The sequence below is a fragment of the Schistocerca serialis genome, chromosome 9 (genome assembly GCF_023864345.2).
Source record: "Schistocerca serialis cubense isolate TAMUIC-IGC-003099 chromosome 9, iqSchSeri2.2, whole genome shotgun sequence".
NCBI classification, from domain to species: domain Eukaryota; kingdom Metazoa; phylum Arthropoda; class Insecta; order Orthoptera; family Acrididae; genus Schistocerca; species Schistocerca serialis.
Genome location: NC_064646.1, coordinates 50,850,522 through 50,875,588, shown reverse-complemented (window position 1 = coordinate 50,875,588; position 25,067 = coordinate 50,850,522). Strand labels below are relative to the sequence as shown.

The 25,067-nt window shown below is 44.5% G+C and overlaps 1 non-coding gene and 1 pseudogene across 1 annotated transcript; both read right to left on the bottom strand.

The window, feature by feature from the left end:
• Positions 1-8,733: 8,733 nt before the first annotated feature.
• Trnas-cga (transfer RNA serine (anticodon CGA)) lies at positions 8,734-8,808 on the bottom strand. The gene has a single exon. It is a non-coding gene; the product is annotated as a tRNA-Ser (tRNA).
• A 14,151-nt stretch (positions 8,809-22,959) lies between these two features.
• On the bottom strand, positions 22,960-23,077 carry LOC126420301 (5S ribosomal RNA; annotated as a pseudogene).
• Between the last annotated feature and the right edge of the window lie 1,990 nt (positions 23,078-25,067).

Sequence of the window (25,067 nt, the reverse complement as noted above, 5' to 3'; positions counted from 1 at the left end):
CTGCGTTGTGTTGAGGTACTCCCTCCCTTTTTTTTTGTCATCAGTCTGCCTGGTTTGTTGCAGCCAGCCACGAATTCCGCTCGTGTGCCAACCTCTTCGCCGGCCGGAGTGGCCGAGCGGTTCTAGGCGCTACAGTATGGAACCGCACGACCGCTACGGCCGCAGGTTCGAATCCTCCCTCAGGCATGGATGTGTGTAATGTCCTTAGGTTAGTTAGGTTTAAGTAGTTCTGAGTTATACGGCACTGATGACCTCAGATGTTAAGTACCATAGTGCTCAGAGATATTTGAGCCAACTTCATCTCAGAGTAGCACTTGCAACCTACGTCCTCAATTATCTGCTTGACGTATTCCAATCTCTGTCTTCCTCTACAGTTTTTGCCCTCTACAGCTCCCTCTAGTACCATGGAAGTCATTCCCTCATGTCTTAGCAGATGTCCTATCATCCTGTCCCTTCTCCTTATCAGTGTTTTCCACATATTATTTTGCTCTCCGATTCTGCGTAGAACCTCCTCATTCCTTACCTTAACAGTCCACCTAATTTTCGACATTCGTCTGTAACACCACATCTTAAATGCTTCGATTCTCTTCTGTTCCGGTTCTCCCACAGTCCATGTTTCACTGCCATACAGTGCTGTACTCCAGACGTATATTCTCAGAAATTTCTTCCTCAAATTAAGGCCGATATTTGATACTAGATGACTTCTCTTGGCCAGGAATGTCCTTTTTGCCGTTGCCAGTATGCTCTTGATGTCCTCCTTGCCCCGTCCGTCATTGGTTATTTTACTGCCTAGGTAGCAGAATTCCTTAACCCCATCTACTTCGTGACAATCAATCCTGATGTTAAGTTTGTCGCTGTTCTCATTTCTACTACTTCTCATTGCCTTAGTCGTTCTTCGATTGACTCTCAGTCGATACTCCTCATTGGACTGTTCATTCCGTTCAGCAGATCATTTAATTCTTCTTCACTTTCACTCAGGATATCAATGTCATCAGCGAATCGTATCATTGATATCCTTTCACCTTGTATTTTAATTCCACTCCTGAACCTTTCTGTTATTTCCGTCATTGCTTCCTCGATGTACAGATTGAAGAGTAAGGGCGAAAGGCTACAGCCTTGTTTTACACCCTTCTTAATACGAGCACTTCGTTCTTGATCGTCCACTCTTATTATTCCCTCTTGGTTGTTGTACATATTGTATATGACCGTCTCTCCCTATAGCTTACCCCTACTTTTTTCAGAATTTCGAACACCTTGCACCATTTTACATTGTCGAACGCTTTTTCCAGGTCGACAAATCCTATGAGCGTGTCTTGATTTTTGTGTAGTCTTGCTTCCATTGTCAGTCACAAAGTCAGAATCGCCTCTCTCGTGCCTTTACCTTTCCTAAACCCAAGCACATCGTCATCTAGCGCATTCTCAGTTTTGTTTTCGATTCTTCTGTATATTATTCTTGTAAGCAGCTTCGATGCATGAGCTGTTAAGCTGATTGTGCGATAATTCTCGCACTTGTCAGCTCTTGCCGTCTTTGGAATTTTGTGGATGATGCTTTTCCGAAAGTCAGATGGTATATCGCCAGACTCATATATTCTACACACCAACGTGAAAAGTCGTTTTGTTGCCACTTCCCCCAACGATTTTAGAAATTCTGATGGAGTTATCTATCCCTTCTGCCTCATTTGACCCTAATTCCTCCAAGGTACCCCCATGGCCAGTGAAATCCCCAGATCTGTCCGTGACAGAGCGTGTTCGTGACCAGGTCGGACGTCAACTCCGTTGCAGTGCCAGTATGCGGGATATCAGGGACCAGATGGAACAGTCGTGGGCCAACTCAGGAGGGGACACAACGCCTTTGTGAGACCCCTCTCAACCGAATCAGAGCACGCATCCAAGCCACATAGGTGCACCGTCATTCTGATAAGTGATGTCATACTGCCAAGTTCGTCTCGCTTTTGTAATCACTGAAATAACACGGTGTACCTTTATTTCATTTCCTCCTCCTCTCTGTGTGCTGTGTGTCAAACCGTATATTTTAAAAAATAAGTTACGTTACCTGTTTCATCTAAAGTATAGTGAGTCACTTTAACATCCGCGTCGTAGCCTTCCGAAATTGTCACCGAAGCTACCTCAGTGTCAGGCACCTGAAACAGATACAGAGTAACAGATATGTCATCAGGCAACGAAGTGAACAGAAGCTAACCTCCATAGATAGCTCAAGGATGTAGAAATTGCAGTGTTTTCGCTCTTATGTACCAACTGTTTTTAAGAGTGTAAAACATACGTCAGAGAAAAATATGATTGGCTCTTGACGAAATACATTAACTTGTTGTCCTGTGTGTTCTTACCCAGAGCATTTAGTACAGTGTGCTAAGAGAACTCCTTAACTGAGCTATACAGGGTGTTACAAAAAGGTACGACCAAACTTTCAGGAAACATTCCTCACACACAAAGAAAGAAAATATGTTATCTGGATATGTGTCCGGAAACGCCTACTTTCCATGTTAGAGCTCATTTTATTACTTCTCTTCAAATCACATTAATCATGGAATGGAAACACACAGCAACAGAACGTACCAGCGTGACTTCAAACACTTTGTTACAGGAAATGTTCAAAATGTCCTCCGTTAGCGAGGATACTTGCATCCACCCTCCGACGCATGGAATCCCTGATGCGCTGATGCAGCCCTGGAGAATGGCGTATTGTATCACAGTCGTCCACAATACGAGCACGAAGAGTCTCCACATTTGGTACCGGGGTTGCGTAGACAAGAGCTTTCAAATGCCCCCATGAATGAAAGTCAAGAGGGTTGAGGTCAGCAGAGCGTGGAGGCCACGGAATTGGTCCGCCTCTGCCAATCTGTCGGTCACCGAATCTGTTGTTGAGAAGCGTACGAACACTTCGACTGAAATGTGCAGGAGCTCCATCGTGCATGAACCACATGTTGTGTTGTACTTGCAAAAGCGCATGTTCTAGCAGCAAAGGTAGAGTATCCCGTATGAAATCATGATAACGTGCTCCATTGAGTGTAGGTGGAAGAACATGGGGCCCAATCAAGACATCACCAACAATGCCTGCCCAAACGTTCACAGAAAATCTGTGTTGATGACGTGATTGCACAATTGCGTGCGGATTCTCGTCAGCCCACACATGATGATTGTGAAAATTTACAGTTTGATCACGTTGGAATGAGGCCTCATCCGTAAAGAGAACATTTGCACTGAAATGAGCATTGACGCATTGTTGGATGAACCATTCGCAGAAGTGTACCCGTGGAGGCCAATCAGCTGCTGATAGTGCCTGCACGCGCTGTACACGGTACGGAAACAACTGGTTCTCCCGTAGCTCTCTCCATACAGTGACGTGGTCAACGTTACCTTGTACAGCAGCAACGTCTCTGACGCTGACATTAGGGTTATCGTCAACTGCACGAAGAATTGCCTCGGCAGTTGCAGGTGTCCTTGTCGTTCTAGGTCTTCCCCAGTCACGAGTCGTAGGCTGGAATGTTCCGTGCTCCCTAAGACGCCGATCAATTGCTTCGAAAGTCTTCCTGTCGGGACATCTTCGTTCTGGAAATCTGTCTCGATACAAACGTACCGCGCCACGGCTATTGCGCCGTGCTAATCCATACATCAAATGGGCATCTGCCAACTCCGCATTTGTAAAAATTTCACTGACTGCAAAACCACGTTCGTGATGAACACTATCATTTTGATGCTACGTATTGATGTGCTTGATGCTAGTACTGTAGAGCAATGAGTCGCATGTCAACACAAGCACCGAAGTCGACATTACTTTCCTTCAATTGGGCCAACTGGCGGTGAATCGAGGAGGTACAGTACATACTGACGAAACTAAAATGAGCTCTAAGATGGAAATTAAGCGTTTCTGGACACATGTCCACATAACATCTTTTCTTTATTTGTGTGTGAGGAATGTTTCCTGAAAGTCTGGCCGTATCTTTTTGTAACACCCTGTATATCATATCCTTGTGATTGTCTTGTGGTTTTAGTTTCTTAGGAAAGGAATACCGAATGACTCTCCTTCTTTCTTCATTCAAAACTTGCCCTTCGAAGTTCGGTTCAGGAAAATGTACACACACACACACACACACACACACACACACACACACACACACACACACACACACACACACACACACACACTTGTGATGACCATAGCTATGTAATGGAACTTGGCAAGGCAATGAGAGATATTCTTCTTTGTCTTACTTGCATTTATAAAAAAATAGATTAAATCATTCACTTTTTGGGCCTTCCTACATTGCTACTTACCTCTGACTTGTATTTTTATAGTTTTTTGTTTGCGGTACATTCTAGAGCCATTGATTTGCTATTTTTATTGCCATCCGCATTCTTAAATATTTTGATTTAAAGCCAGTCATGTTACTCTCCTTTTAACTGGCCTTATTCCGTATCTTCATGGGTTTGGTTGGATATTTTTCTGGATTTTTTAAGGGCAGAGGATGGCCGGATTCCGTACACGTCACCACCCTTAGATCCGGATACCTCCACTCCAGGGACGGAATTTGTGCGCCTGTGTGTCTAGCAGTATCCAACATGAAAGTGTGCGAACGCTTTCTACAAGTATACGAATCGTGTAACTGAGGTCGTTAATCCCCACGGCTGTTTTGATCCAGAGCCAGGCAGGCTCTCCGAATCTTGCAGCGGCGTGATGGAGCTCTAGTCCTAATGCTGCACTCTAATTTCCAGTTCTGCTCGTGTTTCTATATTTCGCTATCTTATCAACTGTTTATGCCTGGATGTGTGAAAAGCTTCGTTTCCTCACTTTGGATGCTTAGAGTATCCTTTGTTATTGTTTCCAAAGTTCTTCTTCCATTCACTACAACAGAGAGTAATATTCAACAGTTGTCCTTTCTTTACGTTCTTTTGTAATGCTAATGCGATAGTACCATTCACTAAGTTAGATATCTCTGTCTCATGCCAGAAATTAGTTCCATCTTCAGGTGATTTACTGGATCCTATATACTTAAAATTTGTTACTGGCGCTGCTATTTTTCCACATTTTAGAATTTTTGACTTAATTTTGCTTTCATCTCCAAATGTTATCCTTTTTGTTTTGCTATCTGGTAGGTGCTGTAAGTTGAGTAGCAACACCACTGTGTGTCGCTGCGAGTGCATTAACAGCGGTGCCACGGCTGCTGCAAAATGGTCGTGGAATCTAGTGAGTGCAGAGGTGACCAAAACACCGTTGCGGGCAGGAGCAGCCTGTTTCCACACTGCACGGCAGGGGCCAGCGGTCGCGGAGCCGACGACGCAGCGGAGGGGCTGGACGACCACGACGACAGCGGACCATTTCCTGTGCCTCTGGTTTCCGCCTTGTTCTGGTGTACGTGGTTGGAAGCGGTAACTCGGCGCAACAACTAGTTGCTGAACCTGCATACTCACCCACCAATTCCGGCCAGAGTCATGTCACTCTGGCAGCGCCATCTACGATGGAAGGAGTACACCTGGCGACACGGTGACGTCATGCTGCGAGCAGCTACCACGAGACTCGGGCTGCACCACCTACGAGCCCACTGCTGGCTCTAAGGTTCTTGGCGCGTTCCAGCTGGTGGGCTACCTTCAGGCTCACTTGAGTTGCAGCCAGCCTTGTGTACTGAAGGGCACGCATTAGTGGCCAGGGCGGGGCAGTCATTTCGGCCACTGTACTTATGCAGGCGAACTGACACTGTACGCCTCTGCTTTCTACATCTACATCTACATGATTACTCTGCAATTCACATTTAAGTGCTTGGCGGAGGGTTCATCGAACCACAATCATACTATCTCCCTACCATTCCACTCCCGAACAGCGCGCGGGAGAAACGAACACCTAAACCTTTCTGTTCGAGCTCTGATTTCTCTTATTTTATTTTGACGATCATTCCTACCTATGTAGGTTGGGCTCAACAAAATATTTTCGCATTCGGAAGAGAAAGTTGGTGACTGAAATTTCGTAAATAGATCTCGCCGCGACGAAAAAAGTCTTTGCTTTAATGACTTCCATCCCAACTCGCGTGTCATATCTGCCACACCCTCTCCCCTATTACGTGATAATACAAAATGAGCTGCCCTTTTTTGCACCCTTTCGATGTCCTCCGTCAATCCTACCTGGTAAGGATCCCACACCGCGCAGCAATATTCTAACAGAGGACGAACGAGTGTAGTGTAAGCTGTCTCTTTAGTGGACTTGTTGCATCTTCTAAGTGTTATGCCAATGAAACGCAACCTTTGGCTCGCCTTCCCCACAATATTATCTATGTGGTCTTTCCAACTGAAGTTGTTCGTAATTTTGACACCCAGGTACTTAGTTGAATTGACAGCCTTGAGAATTGTACTATTTATCGAGTAAACGAATTCCAACGGATTTCTTTTAGAACTCATGTGGATCACCTCACACTTTTCGTTATTTAGCGTCAACTGCCACCTGCCACACCAGGACGCTTCCCTGGGGAACACCCGATATCACTTCAGTTTTACTCAATGATTTGCCGTCTATTACTACGAACTGCGACCTTCCTGACAGGAAATCACGAATCCAGTCGCACAACTGAGACGACACTCCATAGACCCGCAGCTTGATTAGAAGTCGCTTGTGAGGAACGGTGTCAAAAGCCTTCCGGAAATCCAGAAATACGGAATCCACTTGAGATCCCCTGTCGATAGCGGCCATTACTTCGTGCGAATAAAGAGCTAGCTGCGTTGCACAAGAACGATGTTTTCTGAAACCATGCTGATTACGTATCAATAGATCGTTCCTTTCTAGGTGATTCAAAATGTTTGAATACAGTATATGCTCCAAAACCCTACTGCAAACCGACGTCAATGATATAAGTCTGTAGTTCGATGGATTACTCCTACTACCCTTCTTAAACACTGGTGCGACCTGCGCAATTTTCCAATCTGTAGGTACAGATCTATCGGTGAGAAAGCGGTTGTATATGATTGCTAAGTAGGGAGCTATTGTATCATCGCAATCTGAAAGGAACCTAATCGGTATACAATCTGGACCTGAAGACTTGCCCGTATCAAGCGATTGGAGTTGCTTCGCAACCCCTAAGGTATCTACTTCTAATAAACTCATGCTAGCAGCTGTTCGACGGTAAACACCGCGTCTGCCCCATCAAACCCTGCCCTGAGCTGCAGAGTCACGCCAAGATGGTGCGAATGCTTTCGTCGATATCGCATATCAGCATTTAGGCCCTGCCGCCATAGGGCTCTGGCCGCCTATTGAGTTATCCCGTCTCTAGTGACCTTGATGTCGATGGGACATTAAACCCTAATGTTCCTTCCTTCCTTCTCTCTGCTGTCAGCACACACCGAGGGTGCGTTACCTCTATGGAATGACTCTACGCGTGGAGTAGCCTGTTTCATGTGTTGATGATGTTTTCTTTAACCAACACAGTCAACATCCTGAGGACAACACACCAGCTCAACTCAACACTGTCGCTGCAGAGGCCGTAGATCTTGAGCGTCTACATTCTGGTGTCAGAACCATCTCTGAGGCAGCCAGACCCAGCATTACGTCACAGCCGCACCGGCTGATTCGAGCGTAACAGTGGGGTGAGTGGACTCCTTTTTTTTTCTCCTACAAAACGAGACAGTTATTGTAACATGAGAATAATATTTATGGAGCGGGTGAAGCTGGCTGATTTGTCCCAATTCCACAGCTATACTAGGGACCAGTATTTGTAATCAGCAAAGTGCTTGCAGTGCAGAGAATTATGCACCATGTGTTGAGTCGCACCATCATTTATTTCAACGGCTTCTTTTGCAGCACCCTTCATTGACTCACGTGCAACAGATTCCAGAGCAGTTCCAATAAATCCTGCATACTTGTCGATTTTACAAGGTGGGCGTGCCATATTCATCACGGCACACATTGTTTCTGCTGCAGTGTGTCCTTTGCCAATAGCTCTCAATCCATAAAACCACCTAACATCTTTACACTTATCAGAATTACAAAATGAATGAGTATATCTAACAACTGGCACAATTAATGATATGTTTTCTGGCTAGTCCATTGGATAGCTCACAGTCTTAATGTAAACTAATTGGCCCTCCACATATTTTACAACACACAAATTCATGTAAGACCTTTGTTAGGATGTGTAAATCTATCAGAATATAACCTAACCTACCATTTACATCACTTTCGTTTTGAGGAAATTGTGTATCACAACGTTTTATGTTAATCTTCGAAGCACTAATGAGTGTTTCTCTAGATACTGACGAGTTTGCCTGTATTTCATTGTCTGTAACTTCAAACGCCACACATTGAACACAATGTTTCCCTTTATTCGAAAATCTATTACCACGAAAGATACCTTTCTTAAAAACACTGTTTTGGCGTCATACTTTACTTTTTGAGACATTTACCAATCTAGTCGTCACTTTTCCTCGGAAAAAAGTTAGCACTTCGACATGCAACGCGTGTTTATACTATAAAACGATAGGACACTGTTTTTGACAGTGCTACCAATACAAAGACGTAATTTAACCTATGTAACACAGCAATCGACAGCCTTCTATATAAAAAATTAGCGATTTCATTAGATCTTGAAGTAATGCACGTAAAAATTTTAACATTTTGAACCTGTGTAGATTATATCTAAAAAATAAAATGAAACACTTTATACCTGACCAGAATGAGATTTTCACTCTGCAGCGGAGTTTGCGCTGATATGAAACTTCCTGGCAGATTAAAACTGTATGCCAGACCGAGACTCGAACTCGGGACCTTTGCCTTTCGCGGGCAAGTGCTCTACCAACTGAGCTACCCAAGCACGACTCACGCCCGGTACTCACAGCTTTACTTCTGCCAGTATCTCGTCTCCTACCTTCCAAACTTTACAGAAGCTCTCCTGCGAACCTTGCAGAACTAGTAGAGCTGTGAAGACGGGCCGTGAGTCATGCTTGGGTAGCTCAGCTGGTGGAGCACTTGCCCGCGAAAGGCAAAGGTCCCGAGTTCGAGTCTCGGTCCGGCACACAGTTTTGATCTGCCAGGAAGTTTCACTTCCTATGTGAGTTTATGAGTGACATATATATCATTTTATTCGGAAAATGGCAAATTTTATAATGAGATAAAAACCCGAAAATGTTAAACAAAATATTTTCCGTTCTACTCCCCTTGAGGCCGCACGGTAGTTCTCTGGCGGCAGCATGAAGAGGGGGGATGGCCACAAGTTAGGGGCGGGCTGAGTGCGCGCCACTGCAGCCTGGCGGACTGCGTGTCCACGAGCCGGCATACCTGACACGTTCCAGTTCGTGAAATCTTCTCGGGTGATCAGCCGAGTAAAGGCGTCGTCTTAATTAAGGACATACTTGGCTCAGTCAAAGACCACCTAGGACTGCAGACTCCGGGCGTATACAGTATTGAATGTGAATGTGGTACGAAATACATCGGACAAACGCAGCGCTGCATCACGCAGAGGCGCTCGGAACACATTAGAAATGTACGCCTTGGTCAGACAGAAAAATCGGCGGTAGCGGAACATAGCCTTAACGAAGGACACACCTTCCTCTTTGAGGGTACGAAGAAGCTGTGTGACGCTAAAGGATTTTGGGATTCAGTTTTCAAAGAGGCTGTAGAAATTCGGTTGAACAGCAACCTGATCAATCGAGACACTGGTTTCCAACTTAGTACAGCTTGGAATCCCGCAATAACTAAAATTAGAAGAGAACGCTCCGGCACGAAGACGGTAGCGGCCACAGACGTATTAGGAACCGGCAGGGACTCGACGCCCGGCCTGCTGCTCCTTTTCTGACTTCCTCTCTGTGAGGAGGTTCAGGTGGAAGTTTGTGGCCTGTTGGCCTTTACTCCCCTGGGACTCTTGAATCTTCTTTCTTTGCTAATAGGTTCTTTCTCAACTGGCAAGGAATGCCGATGTCCTATTTCTTGACTTTGTCGATATGACGGCCTTTCTTCTTCTTCTTCTTACTTGAGGGCTCTCCCTCGGTTGGGATAGTGGATATGGTGTATCCTGCTCTCTCGTACTCTCCGTGGACCAGAGCGAAGATGACGTAGCGCATTTGCCACTCAGTGAATATAGGGAAGGAATTGATCAGTTCGTAATCCTCCCTGGAAAGACCAACAAGGCCTTCTGGGTACGCAACTGGTTGGTGTGGGGGTGAAGGTTTAGAAAGGTTAGGAGGAACGAAAGGATAAGGGTTGTCGTGGTGGGGATATGTACCATCGCGAAGCGATGCAGCTAGCTTCTGCGTCACAGCGCTTGCGCTGTACATGTCGGGAAGCGGGAGGAATGGGACTTCTTCCCACCCTTCTTCTTGCGCTTCTGCCTCTCCGTCCGTCTTGGGCAGTGTTGCCTCCCCTTCGGCAGGCACGTCGGTCTGCGTGGCCACCGTCGCGAACTTCTTCTCTCGGGGAGGAGTCGTCTGGCTGGCGGCGTCGACCGCTGTGGCGGGAGCTGCTTTGGCCGAGCGAAGCTCCCGCGTCAGCTCAGCGATCTGACGGCGAGCCTCGCCCAGTTCCGCCAGCATGGCCGCCCTCTCTTCCGCCATGGCGGATTTGAAGGCGGACATGGCTTCCTCTACGGCGTCGTTAAGGCGCCTGGTCACGTCGTCTTCTGTGCAAGTGACCACCTCTTCGTGTGTGGTGGTCACTTGCTTCTGGGTCTTCTTCGCCGGTCCCCGCCAGTTCCTTCTGTAGGCGCAGGAACGGGCATTTGCCGCGTGAGCGCCGCCGCAGTTGGCGCAAGTGCAGGGGGCGTCCTTCGGCTTCTTGCAGTCGCGTGTGTCGTGTGCTTGCGCACACTTCAAGCACGCGACTGCTCCGCTGCATTGCTTGGCAACGTGGCCAAGCTTTTGGCAGCGAAAGCACTGCGGTGTAGACTTCTTCTTCTTCTTCCCGGCTGGTCCTGCTAACGTGAGCAGCAACTCCGCCAAGGCAGCAGCTTTGCGTCCACTTCCGCGTCCCGACATCACGATATGCAACAGCGACAACGAACTAACGTGTACTCTCCGCGGCGTGAGCGGGAATTCCGCGCCGCGAACCCTCCACCACTGGCGCGGCGGCCGATTCCGCAGGTACCTGATTGGTCGGCGCCCGGAATCAGTCACTGGTCCAGGAGCCTTTATAAGACCGCGCAACACAGCATCTCGACACTTCGCTTGAAGATGATGGGTACGAAACCCTTCGAAACGTTGCGAGAAGACGACGCCTTTACTCGGCTGATCACCCGAGAAGATTTCACGAATGGAATACGCCGAGAAAGTCTCAAATCACACGTTCCACTTCATTACCAAGTGTCGTATTCATGATCTATGGAACAAGTATTAATCTAATCTTAGCACCGACTGGCCCCGGTTTCACAGCGCAGACGGCGGCAGCGAGAGAACTGCAGGTTGACACCACTCCCCGGGTACAAGGTGCCTTCCCATCACCAAGGAGAGTTCGCCCACCAACCTGTTACAGGAGTGGCACAGGCAACAGACAACCCACACACTACCAGTCACTGCTAGAGTTGGCTTCCCATTAGCCGCCGAGGTAGCGCAGGGAACAGAGTACCGTACAGCCTCCATAACAGCCTCTTCAAATTGTCCCATGACATCACAAATATGTGACGTCGCTAGCCACCAAGTAACCGAAAATGACAGTATTTCTGGATTTCCGGAAGGCTTTCGACACTGTACCATACAAGCGGCCTGTAGTGGAATTGCGTGGCTACGGAATATCGTCTCAGTTATGTGACTGGGTTCGTGATTTCCTGTCAGGGAGGTCACACTTCGTAGTAACTGGCGGAAAGTCATCGAGTAAACTAGGAGTGATTTCTGGCATTCCGCAAGGTAGTGTTACAGGCCCTTTCCTGTTCCTTATCTCTATAAACGATTTGCGAGACAATCTGAGCAGCCGTCTTCGGTTGTTTGCAGATCACGCTGTCGTTTATTGTCCAGTAAAGTCACCAGAAGATCAAAACAAATTTCAAAACGATTTAGAAAAGATACCTGTATGGTGCGAAACCCCTAAATAACGAAAAGTGTGAGGTCATCCACATGAGTGCTACAAGGAATCCGTTAAACTTCGGTCACACAGTAAATCAGTCAAATCTAAAGGCCGTAAATTCAACTAAATACCTAGGAATTACAATTACCAACAACTTAAATTGCAAGGAACACATAGTAAATGTTCTGGGGAAGGCTAACCAAAGACTGCGTTTTCTCGGCAGAACACTTAGGATATGGAACAGATCTACTAAGGAGACTGCTTAGACTACACTTGTCCGTCCTCTTTCAGAATATATCTGTGCGGTGTGGGATCCTTACCAGATAGGATCGACGGAGTACATCGAAAAGGTTCATAGAGGGGCAGCACGTTTTGTATTATAGCGAAGTAGGGGAGAGAGTGTCACTTAAATGAACCAGGATTTTGGATGGACGCCATTAAAATAAAGGCGTTTTCCGTTGCGGAGGAATCTTCTCACGAAATTCAAGTCACCAACATTCTCTTCCGAATGCTAAAATATTTTGTTGACGCCGACCTACTTAGGGAGAAGCGATCACCATGATAAAATAAGGGAAACCAGAGCTCATAAGGAAAGATATAGGTGTTCCTTCTCTCCGTGAGCTATACGAGATTGGAATAATAGAGAATTGTTAAGGTGGTTCGATGAACCCTCTACCAGGCACTTAAATGTGATTTGCTGAGTGTCGATGTAGATGTAGGTGTAGATGGAGGAAAACAGTCACCAGTAGACAGCAGTGAACTGGCGTGAAGCAGTTACAGTGACTCGACCCAATAGCGAAAATTATATTGTCGAAAATGACACCGGCCGTAGAAGCCTACGAACCTGTATCATGTGTTTATAGTTTCTACTAACTATTTAAGGTGCACCTCCCCCTTCCCCAGTTTTCATGTATCTAGAGTGAGATCGTACCCAGTTAATGTGTTATATTAGGACCCTGGTTACTCTGGAAAGTAATATAAACTAAGGGAAGGACACCTGCTGATGGTATTTCGGAAAGATAGTCACATATTCCAAAAGCGAATTTGGTTAACTAAATGTTGCAAAATTTCGTTATGGATGCAGAAAGCATACCTCCTAGCACCTACAAGGCGGAACGAAGCAGCGCCTGACAGCTCCGTGAAAAGCTGTCGACGCTGAGCGTGTTGAGCCAGTGTACTCACTATGTCGTCCGCGGCGACTGTCTTGTGAGACGCAGCATCCTGAAACCTGGGAGCCGTGGGGGGCGACGTCTGCTGGTTCACGTTGATGGTGATGGTGGCCGGACTAGACGAAAGCTGAGGAGAGCCGTTGTCCTGCGGAAAATAAAATATACACAATGGCACCACAAAATACTGTAGCGCAAGAAATCTGTGGGCTAACATGGTAATATGTTCGTTTGAAATTACTGCGGCGTCCTACACAAATCTCTAATAACTCTGAATGTCTGTTGTAGAGCGGAGCAACCAGAGAAGTGGATCTAAGTGAAACAGTTCTCAAAGACGTAGGACAAATTTTTTATACGTGTCTTCATTTAATCATTAGTTAAAAAGCTTATAACGAATACAAAATTTTTGTTAACATTTTCGGAGAACAGCGATCTTGTGAGCGATATGAAATTGGTGAAACACGGTCTAGGTCGCAATGGTTGTTTTATTTAAAATGAACGGTTTCGGCCTAGACTTAAGCCATATTCAGGAAAGCACCATCAGCCAAAGTTGACGATGTTCAGAACAGTCAGTTTTAGCGACTGTCGTCTACTGACTGTTGCAGTCTAGACTGTTTTTCACTAATTTTTACAATGAATATTTACGTGGACGTATGCTACTTGCATACGATAATTGAAGGCTGTTATAGACAAGCAGCAACAAAAAAGAAAATCAATTTGCAAGGTATATTGTACGTGCACAGATCGCACCAATGGCAATGAAGCTGGGCCGAAGTCATATCCTACATCTCGTTCAGCTCACATGATACACACATCCTGACAACACAAGTGAAGCACACAGAAGATGTTGTAATGTTGTTGCATTAATTTGTTCTGAAAGCAGTGCTGATATTCAAGACCATAAAAGTGGGTTAAAAGCTGTGAGCTATCTGAGGAAGTTAACCTTGCATTACTGCGCAACTGTTTCACCAGTTATCCAGTCTAGCTTACCAAATTCCCAACCAGACTAACATTAATTATAATCTTTTGGTACTCATCTTACGATAACCAGTGATTATATATATATATATATATATATATATATAAAGACAATTTAAATAAAAAGAAATAAATCAGTTTATATTTGGACATTTATTTTAACATTGATCATTGTTCCGTTATAATTTCAACATATCAAACTTGATTCATATCTAAACTGGTGCCTTATTTAGGATTGTGTAAATGTGAGTTTGTAATCTTACGGAACACATCAAATAGGGAGTCAAGATTGGGAGACTACATACAACACTGCATTCATAAAATAACACACGAAGAACGTTGAAACATATGCAAGAGGAAATTAACCACAACCAACCGATTCAATTTTCACCCAAAGAACTTACGTTCGTAGCGCAATCCTGTCTGTCATGAAATTACCACACACTGGTATACTAAATTCATACTAGCTCTCTGTGAAATCTTCCCGAAAAGAATAGCTGAGGGCTACTTTGATGCTTACACCACATGCTTCACGTGGTCAACTTGGTTTACACAAAGAGTGTAAATCCACAATAATTTTGATAGTTAAAATAAATTACATCGAAACGCAATTTACAAAAGAAAAACCTCGGACTGGTTATTATCGTCTTACTATTAACCTGATGCGTCAAACAATTGTATAAGCACATGGTACTGGTCTCACAACGTACACCCCACGTGGGTTGAACATAAAGAAAAGTTGCTATATTGAAACATATTGTCAAGACGAGACGTTATAATCTCACGTACATTCGCATTTAAGATTGATGATCTTAGTTAGAGTTGCTGATCAACACGTGGTTCCACTTTACTCACAAAGTGGTGACAAAGCAACTACCGGAAGACATTCTGAACTTCACACTCGAATTACACTGCGTTGCAATTTAAGATAACATTAGATATTTTAGAGCTAAATCTGAAATAAAGGTGATTAAATTTTCAGTTAGGCTGAACTTAAGAAATCCAATGTCCTACGGACTTAGCAGGGACGCGCTTAGCCGGAGATCTTACCACTTCAGACGCTCGCCACGGACAGACTGCCCTGGTCCCTTCCTGAGGGTGGCTCACAAATACAAACGGAAGAGGCCAGAGGGGCAGCTTCCTATACCAACATGACAAGGGACGGACAGGACCATACTAAGGATAGAAACCTCTTTGCTTTTAGAAAGCGTAGCTACTTGTTCCGACGTTGGTCCTACTGTTCTCTAGCAGACAGGCTTGTCTGCTACCCTCAAGCATGCAACTAGAAATACATTTGCTCATTCATCTTCTCACACAGAAGGGAATGGGGATGACAGTATCTTATCATATACAGTATATAAAAGAAAGCAGATGTAGGTTCCGTATGAGACTGTGTGACATGAATTACATATAAACTGTGTTTTAAAGTGTAGTAGTGTGACAGATCGTTCTTGTTTATGTGTAAAAGTAACACGTTCCACTACTCAGTCTCCTCCCAGATAGTCAGAAACGCCACAGTAAATTTAGAAGAGGAATTTATGCCGCAAATGACAACAGATTTAAGAAATTAACATGAAAGGAATCCAACAGAGACCTTTCAACGTGGTCCGATGTCAATGTATCGTCTTATGCGTACACACCAGCGGTGAGCATGTAAATGCTTAGAACTGCAATTCTCCGTGACATCTAGAACGCCGACAAGAGTGCACTGGCGTGGTTCGAGTTTAGTGTTGTTACCGGGAATGGTACGATATATGGACATACGTGAACAGCGACAGATGTTGAGCAAAGGACAGGCATATGTCGTGCGCTCGTGTGATACAGTATCATCAGCGCGAGTTGGTCGCCATTTGGCCAGCTGGTCGAATGGCACAATTCGCAGATTTGTGAGGTATTCAGAAATGGCAGTGGTCTGATGATGGACTGCATTGGAAGGTGAGGACAGGCGTACGCTTCAAGGTTCCAGTAGCCCAAGCATCGCCACCACAAGGGAGAATGGCCGTATTGTGCGTTAATCACGTGGTAACTCCCTCACATCTAGTTTTCCTCGAGGTCAGTTTCTGGCCAGTTTATCCATTCTTCTGGGAATGATTCATGTTAGAGTTTTCCCACGACGATATATTAAACCATGCTCTTGAATTCTGACAAGGGAATGATGCCACCCGACATGTCGAAACCTACGCTGAAATTTTTCGCTCAGGAGCAATACATCGAAAGAAATGCACTGTCCAAATTTTAGCTGCTACGCTGTACTCGAGGAATTTTCTTTAAAAAATCTTAAAGTTAATCATTTTTGCCGCACGAAGAACCGCTTGTAACCGCAGTTTGTGCAGCCGTGACTGCTTCGGCCGTCGTCGAATAAGTAGACGAAGCCGCGACAAGGAGAAAGTAGCGCTGCGTAGCGCAAAGTCCAAAGTGCGCACACTGGAGTTTTAAGCACTTAAACCATACCAACACTGTCTCATATCATTAATTTTTTGAATGGCTTGCAGTTCATATCAGCAGATAAGCTTTTGCAAATGCAGTTTTTACACAAGTGGGTAGCAAAGGAAAGAAAATCGAGGCAGTGCATGATTTTACATTAGAGACGACTTCCATCAAAGGGGACTATTTTGCTGGAATTAAATACACACATCAAAAAAGTTTTTCATCAACTCGGTTCCGAGAGTCCCGGAACCTGTACAGAAAATTGGAATAGAGATCAACATAAACATCGTTTCCGCCCTTTTTATTGTTCATGAGAACCACACATTGCATGTTGTACCACCATACAGCGAGACCTTCAGAGATGGTTGTCCAGATTGCTGCACACACCGCTACCTCTAATACCCAGTAGCATGTCCTCTTGGACTGAGGTATGCCTGTATTCGTCGCGGCATACTTTCACCAGGTTTCTCAAGGCACTGTTGGTCCAACTGTCCCACTCCTAAAAGGCGACTCGGCGTCGATCCCCCAGTGTGATTGGTGGGTCATGTGGAACATAAACAGTCCTTTTAAATCCATCCCAGGCGTATTCGTTAGGGTTCATTTCTGGAGAACATGCTGGCCACTCTAGACGAGCAATGTCGTTATCCTGAAGTAAGTCATTCACAAGATGTGCACGATGGGGCACGAATTGTCGTCCATGAAGACGAATGCCTCTCTAATACGCTGCCGATATGGTTGCGTTATCGGTCGGAGGATGGCATTCACATATCGTACACCCGCTACGGCGCCTTCCCTAACCACCAGCGGCGTACGTCGGCTACACATAATGCAACCTCAAAACAACAGGGAACCTCCATCTTGCTGCACTCGCTGGGCAGTGTGTCTAAGGCCTTCAATCTAACCGGGTTGCCTCCAAACACGTCTCTAACGATTGTCTCGTTGAAGGCATATGCGACACTGATCGGTGAAGAGAACGTGATGCCACTCCTGAGCGGTCCATTCGGCATGTTGGTTGGGCCCATCTGTACCGCGCTGCATGGTGTCGTTGTTGCAAAGATCGACCTCGACATGGACGTCGGGAGTGAAGTTGCGCATTATGCAGCCTACGGTGCATAGTTTGAGTCGTAACACGACGTCCTGTGCCTGCACGAAAAGCATTATTCAACATGGAGGCGTTGCTGTCAGGGTCCCTCCGAGCCATAACCCGTAGGTAGCGGTCATCCATTGCAGTAGTAGCCCTTGGGCGGCCTGAGTGAGGCTTGCCATCGAAAGTTCATGTCTCTCTGGATCTCCTCCATGTCCGAACAACTTCGCTTTGGTTCAGTCCGAGACGCCTGGACACCTTTGTTGAGAGCCCTTCCTGGCAGAAAGTAACAATGCGGACGCGATCGAGCCGCTGTATTGACCGTCTATGCATGGTTGAACTACAGACAACACGAGCCGTGTACCTCCTTCCTGGTGGAATGACTGGAACTGATCGGCTGTCGGACCCCCTCCGTCTAATAGGCGCAGCTCATGCATGGTTGTTTACATCTCTGGGCGGGTTTAGTGGCATATCTGAACAGATAAAGGGGCCGTGTCTGTGATATAACATCCACAGTCAATGTTTATAGTCAGCAGTTCTGGGAACCGAGGTGATGCAAAACGTTTTTTGATGTGTGTATTTTTTGTAACAATTCTAATAGCACAGTCCTTACGATAATTTTTGAGTAATGTATATTTTGCTAATAATGAAACAGTTACTTGTTTTTATAATTAAATTTTCTCGAGATATTCGAGTCTCATCTTTCTCTACGACAATGATGGAAGCTGAAGAAATGGATTAAATTTTGTATCACAGCTAGGCGTCGAACCTTTGTCTGTTTCCCTCTTAGGGAGGAATGCTAACCATTACACCACGCAGCACTATGGCTAGGGTTCTTCCACGGACAACCCAAGTTAAATGCACTCAGCAACACAAACTTCAGTTCACATCTTCTGATTATTTTCCCTTTCTTAGATCGTCACTAAGACGAGACTAAAATGTCTGGAGGAAAATTTAATTATAAGATCTATAGATCACTTACACCTGAGGTACAGCATCTCCCCATTATGTCCAATGCCCGAGTACCTCAACAATGGTGACGATTTAAGAGGGGAAAGTAAGGAGAAGATACGAATTGAAGTTTGTGTCCGTGCAGCGGTGCTGGCGATCTAGTGGTGGTGTCATGGTCAGCATTCTCCTCTAGTGAGGAGGAAGACCTGGGTTCAAGTCTCGGCTGTAGTGCAAATTTTAATTCATATCCTCAGCTTCCATCATTATCATACTTACTTGCTCATTCCGTGTGGTCGTTACAAAAATGCGAAGCATCTATTGGATTACGTAAACAAACCTTTTCCTTTCACCTGTCATACCTGGTAAAATATTAATGCATTCAGGCACTTCACAACAATTACTAGTTTTATCTATATAAAACAAGACTGAAGTAAGAAATGGTCGTGGCCCCTGTTCTGCACATTGTGCTCCTTACCAGAAGTTAAACAATATTGTACCACTGATAACCTGAAATGACAAAGAGCTGTCGTAAATTGTACTGTCCGACAATTCTCTGAAAAATGCTTTGCACTGCTGGAAAATATTTTTATCGAGAGGCTGAATCACGTTATTAGTTCCGAGTTGAATGCAAATTATATTAATAGTTTTTTCGTTATCCTTCTTAAGACAGAAGTGTCGTTATCTTCAGGCCAAGACTCCAACAAAGGCAATAAAGTATTTTCTACAAATACTAAGAACACCTATCGGATGTAAAACTGAAAGCCGTTCTCTCCCGTTATTCCAAATTTTGCTATGTAGATTACAAGATATTTGCAAGTAAACACTCATTTTTTAGTTTTAGGTCTTAATTTACCTCGATGTTCCTGAAAACAGATACAAAGCAGCGGAAAGAGTAATCTACTGGTATTTATGACTGCCATTAGTTGTATACGAATGTGAGTGAGCATTCATTCACTACACAAGCGCCTCTCCTTTTTCTCGCTCGAACTGATAAAGTGCAGTTTGCACGAAACCTGACCGATTGGGGTTCATACAGAGAATTTTTAGGAGATAACAAAGAGCTTTGTCTTAATGTCATCTACGAATTTCTCCCCAATATTACCTATTGATTACGTCTCCTCTACGTGTTTACTTGAGGTACACTTTGTAATTTGCAAACTTGCTTTTCCGTATAATTTCCCGAATTTGTTTAACCAGGTCGAGAAAGACTGGAAATCAATAATGTTCATCTGCCTTGTAAATTAGAGCTGCCTGTCTCGTAGATCTCCCTCGGTGACGGCGCTCTGACTGTCAAGAGCACTTCAGAATCTTTCGAATAGTTTTTCTTTCACACTTTTGTAAGTTTAATTTGGTGCATATTTTGTACTTCGTGTAAATCATTCTTCCATGTGTATAATTCATGTTTAGATTTTACAAAATGAAATGGGCTTTGCACATTGATTATGTAAGCCGTTCTTTGCCCTCCTTCATTTAACTAAAATATTTATAGTCTTTTCCTTCCCACTGAAAACGATTACTTTCAACGTTTTCTGTGGGCTTGTGAGGTATTCTGTTTTCATTTTGGGCCTCAGTTAGGACCATAGTCATCGTTCAAACCACAGGTCACGAAATCGACTGAGTTATTTCCTGTTCCCTCTAATGTTTCCACAATCATTCCGGACCATTGGAATGAATTTCCAAATTAACTAATATATAAAACGAATGTAGAGCTTCATGAGAAGTAGGGTATTTTAATTGCATACCATGTTCTTCATATTTTTTCTTTGCAAGGTTGAAAATATTAGCAGGATTCGACATTACTGTGAAACTGTGGAACCTACACAATGACAGATGCTACTAGCAAGAAGATACGCAAAAATCACAAAGAAAATTAATTCACTGTTATCCCATTGTTAACACTGATGTTACTGTAAAAGCAACTGGCAATTATTGTAGATATTAAATGAGTTGCAAATTCGAGCGAATAGTTACTGTGAACATTTGTTTCAAAGGAACTGTCAACGGAAACTGAAAGAGTTGTGCCATGTTGTTTGTTTACCAAAGTCCGTCAGCCAAGGATAGTTTCGGTGTATTCTTCCTGTATAAAAAATTGCAGGGCATGTTGCGGTATATCAGACTGAACAGTTCTGTTGTGACGGTGTTTCGAAAGTCTTATATTTCTTGCACATCAATTCATACAATATTGTCTCCCAAGAATACCAGTACTCTTGAGGGAAAATTTGTTTGCTACACATAGATCTTTCAGTGGTCTATCAAAATCTTGTCACAGCATCGTATCTCTCACCTTCTTTTTATGTATTTCTCTTCCCCTTCCACAATACTGTCATGAAATTAATTTCATGTGTATAGCCCGCCTGTATATTTCTTTCGCCTTTTAGCCTTTTCTTATTTACTTAGAAGTGGCTTGCTATCTGAGCTATCGATATTCATAAAGGTGATTCTCCTTTCTCCAAACATCTCTTTAACTTTGCTACATGCAGCAACTATCGTTCACCTTGTCAAGCAAGTTTCTACAGCTTTGCATTTCTCCTATAGCCATTCCTGCTTTGCCATTTTGCACTTTCTGTAAAGCTCATTTTTTTAGGTGTCCTTATTTCTTTTTGAATGCTTTATTTTCTGCATTTTTACATTTTATTCTTTCATCAGTTAAATTCAACATCTCAGATGTGATCCGAGGATGTTTACTGGGTCTTGTCGTTTTATCTATTTGATCCTCTGAAGCCTCCACTATTCCATCTCTCGCAGCTACTCATTCACAGCAGGAGTTGTGATGCTGATTTACTTAGAACTCGCGTATTGAGCAAACGCATCGGTAACAGGTCTAGCGACACGCGTTTGAGTTGCTTCGATATTTTCCTTTAATCCGACATGGTGAGGAATTCCAAACACTCAAGCAGTACTCAAGAACGGGCCACACTGTTGTTGTATACGTGGTCTCCTTAACAGATGAGCTACACTTTTCTGGAATTCTCCCAATAAACCGAAGTCACCATTTCACCTGCAATACTAATGATCTGGCGTGCCCGTCCCGTTTCACATCGCTTAGCACCCGCTACCCCTACGTATTTAATCGATGTGACTATGCGAAGCAGCACAACACTGATACTGTATTCGAATGTCATTACGTGATTGCTTTGTCTGCTCACCTGCATTAACTAACCTCCTCCAAAGAATCGTTAACTCACTGCCTCCATCCGTCCTGGATGTACCACAATCCACTCCACTCCACCCGCTCACTCACTCTGTCCCACTGCTGCAGTTGAACGTATGGTCAGATTTGTTACCATAGTCTTGTAAAATATCCATATATTCGATCTCCCCAAACGCTACACCAAATCTCCCTAGTTGACTACTTTGTATTCCACATCAATACAACTGCCACACAAAGCAGTTGCCGCCAACTTTTACAACTAAGCCTATTTTATCTGCGACCTTATATTAATGTTCCTTTAACCTTCCATCTTCTCTTTTCTTCTTTAGTAACTCCAAATGGTGCGACAGCAAACAGTATGGTCTGCTACTGCGCCTCTATAAATACATCACATTTTCCATCTATGCCCCTACAAGCTTTCCATGTCCCTTTTTCAGCATAATATACATCGCCGTCCCTCTGAGAACATGAACTCATCCCTAAAATCCATCCTTCCTTCCATTCATCACCTACCACACCAATTCCATTCCAAATGAAGTCTCTTTGCGCCTCCATTTGTCAGTCTCTTAGCACGCGGGCAACCCCTTCCTTTTCCCTATATTTTTGCAGTTCTTCCGACATCCTAATCTCTACCAACAATTCCTAGCCCCCATCATATAAAGGGTGATCGAAACGTTTCCGTTTGAGGGCGTTGCCGCAGTGTATATTCCACCCAGCAGCGGACATATAGAAAAGGGGTTAGTGTGGCATTCATGCTTTGTGACGTGCATGTGGTGAATGTGGGAACATGAGCTATAGCGACGTTATTACCAACGACGTCCAATCAGGACCAACGTGCTGTTATTCTTTCCTTGGCTGCTGAAGGACTAACAACGGCAGACAGCCACTGGAGAATGAAGAATGTGTATGGGGCAGCACGTCTGTCGAAAACTAGACTGTGGAATTGTGCGCCAAGTTCCGTGCCGCTCGCGTTTCGACAAGACGCCAGTTGACCTGGGAGGCCAGCCTCATCCATTAGCACTCCGTCTTCAGGCCACAAGTGGCCCATCGGGACCATCCGACCGCCGTGTCATCCTCAGCTGAGGATGCAGATAGGAGGGGCGTGTGGTCAGCACACCGCACTCCTGGTCGTTATGATGGCTTTCTTTGACTGGAGCCGCTACTATTCGGTCGAGTAGCTCCTCAGTTGGCATCGCGAGGCTGAGTGCACCCCGAAAAATGGCAACAGCACATGGTGGCCCGGATGGTCACCCATCCAAGTACCGGCCACGCCCAACAGCGGTTAACTTCGGTGATCTGACGGGAACCGGCGTATCCACTGCGGCAAGGCCGTTGCCAGCCTCATCCATTACTGAAAATTAAATAGAAACGGGCAGTTGATAATGTGATTAGGGCGGACCGGAACATAACCATTCGTGCGCCATCAAAGGACTTTGACATCAACTTCGGTAGTGTGCAGCACGTTATCTGGGTAGAGCCAGGCTACCGTGAAGTCTGCAAGCAGTGGATATCTGGGGTGCTGAACGCCCAACAAAAACCAAACCATATGGCTGCTTGCCTGAAGCACCTGATGCGTTTGAGTGTTGAAGGCGACACGGTCACTGAACGCATCGTTACACGCGACGGAAGCAGGTGGGTGCCACTGTAACGCCGGAAATGCATATCCTCCTATTTCCATCTATTGTACTATAAATTTTTTTCCTTATTTTGTTACCTGAAGATATGACATTACTGTGTCTTTATATATTGTAATTGTTCTAATAATATATATCGATGTATAATTGGTTTCCTTTGTAAATATTAATTGTATTTTCATGCTGAGTCTGGGCTAGGGAAAACTATGCTGTCGAACGAATACAGCGGTAGGTCGTGTGGAGAACCAAAGTGTTTAGGATCTTTGGTAGTGTTAACTCTGCCGCGTGGAGCGCGGGCAGAGAGGGTCTGGCTGGAGTAGGGCGGTGCAGCAAGTGTTTTGTGTGACGCTCCCGCGAGTTGCCGCGCTTTCTGGGTTTTGCAGCATCTAATTACGCTCGACTTGCTATGATAGTTTGTGGCACAGTGTCGCGGACGGGAAGCATTGGCTGGCGCACATCAAGAGCCCGTTTTGCCTGGTGACCGAGTCGAGAAGAAGGCGCGCCAACATCCAGCTTCTGCAACAGCGACGGCCGACAATTAGTGACTGTCGCCACCTCCCCGATCGACGACTGCAAACCTTCAATCAACCAACAAGGAAAACTAAAAGCACGTAAAGTTTTAGAACTGTATGGCAGCCTCAGCTTTTCAAACTGTTCCATTTGCATCACAAAATTACAGCAACTTAGCATGAACCTTTGTTGCTCATTGTCCCAATTGCATTACCAAGCAGGGTCCCTTCCTTTTCTGGAATGAACCCGAGTGGCGTTGAAATTCAAACGCCAGCATTAAAGTAATATCATTCGATTTCACTGCTTTAATTTCAAAGTTCAGTTAAGGTATTCATAGCTGGCTACAATATTTAGATTACACAAGCAGAAATTAAGAGTGCGAGTTTTGTTACCGTATTTTAGCTTACCTGTGACTGCAGCTCAGCTTGGTACATACTAAATTTTACTATTGTTAATTGTTCAGAATCATTTAATTCAAGTTCAAAGTTAAATCTCTTATTTCTAAATTGCGTAGATTCAAGTAGCTTTTGAAATGATTGTTGAGGTAGCCCAAACTAAACTTATTTTATTGAATTTGGTAGTGCTTTCGAAACAAAGTTCACTATTAATTTCAGTCACTAAATTAACTTTCGATTTTCCGGTTTTATTAATTCTTTTGCTAAATGAAGTCAGAGTGTAGCGAAATTTATTATTTCTGACAAACATTCAGTTTTCACACAGCACGTGTCAACCTTCAGTTGCCACGCTTTTAGTGCTAATTATTTTCAGTCATTATATTAGTTGTCCATAGGACTGGCGACCATAATTTTCCCCAAATCTCAAATATCTAATTAACGCCAATTAATTGTTAACGTAACGACTGCACATTTACTTTCTTTATTAATTTTACCCTTTTCTCAAAATTAATTTTCACCAATTTCATTTGCATTTTTCCTTTCATTTAGATGTAACCCTTTCCTCCCTCTTTACCGACAAATTAACTTCGGTGACGATTGCTTTTCCCAAATTTCTATTAGGTGCACGCGGTTTAATTTTTCACTGTCATTAAAGTCGATAAGTGAGGGGGAGATTACACCACCACTGGCAACCGTGGTAGCGTCGGCGATGCAACGGTGTCATCCGCCGTCCTGTCGTCCCAAGAGGTTCAAGGGCTGGAAAGGTGACGCTCATCCCGTTATTTGAT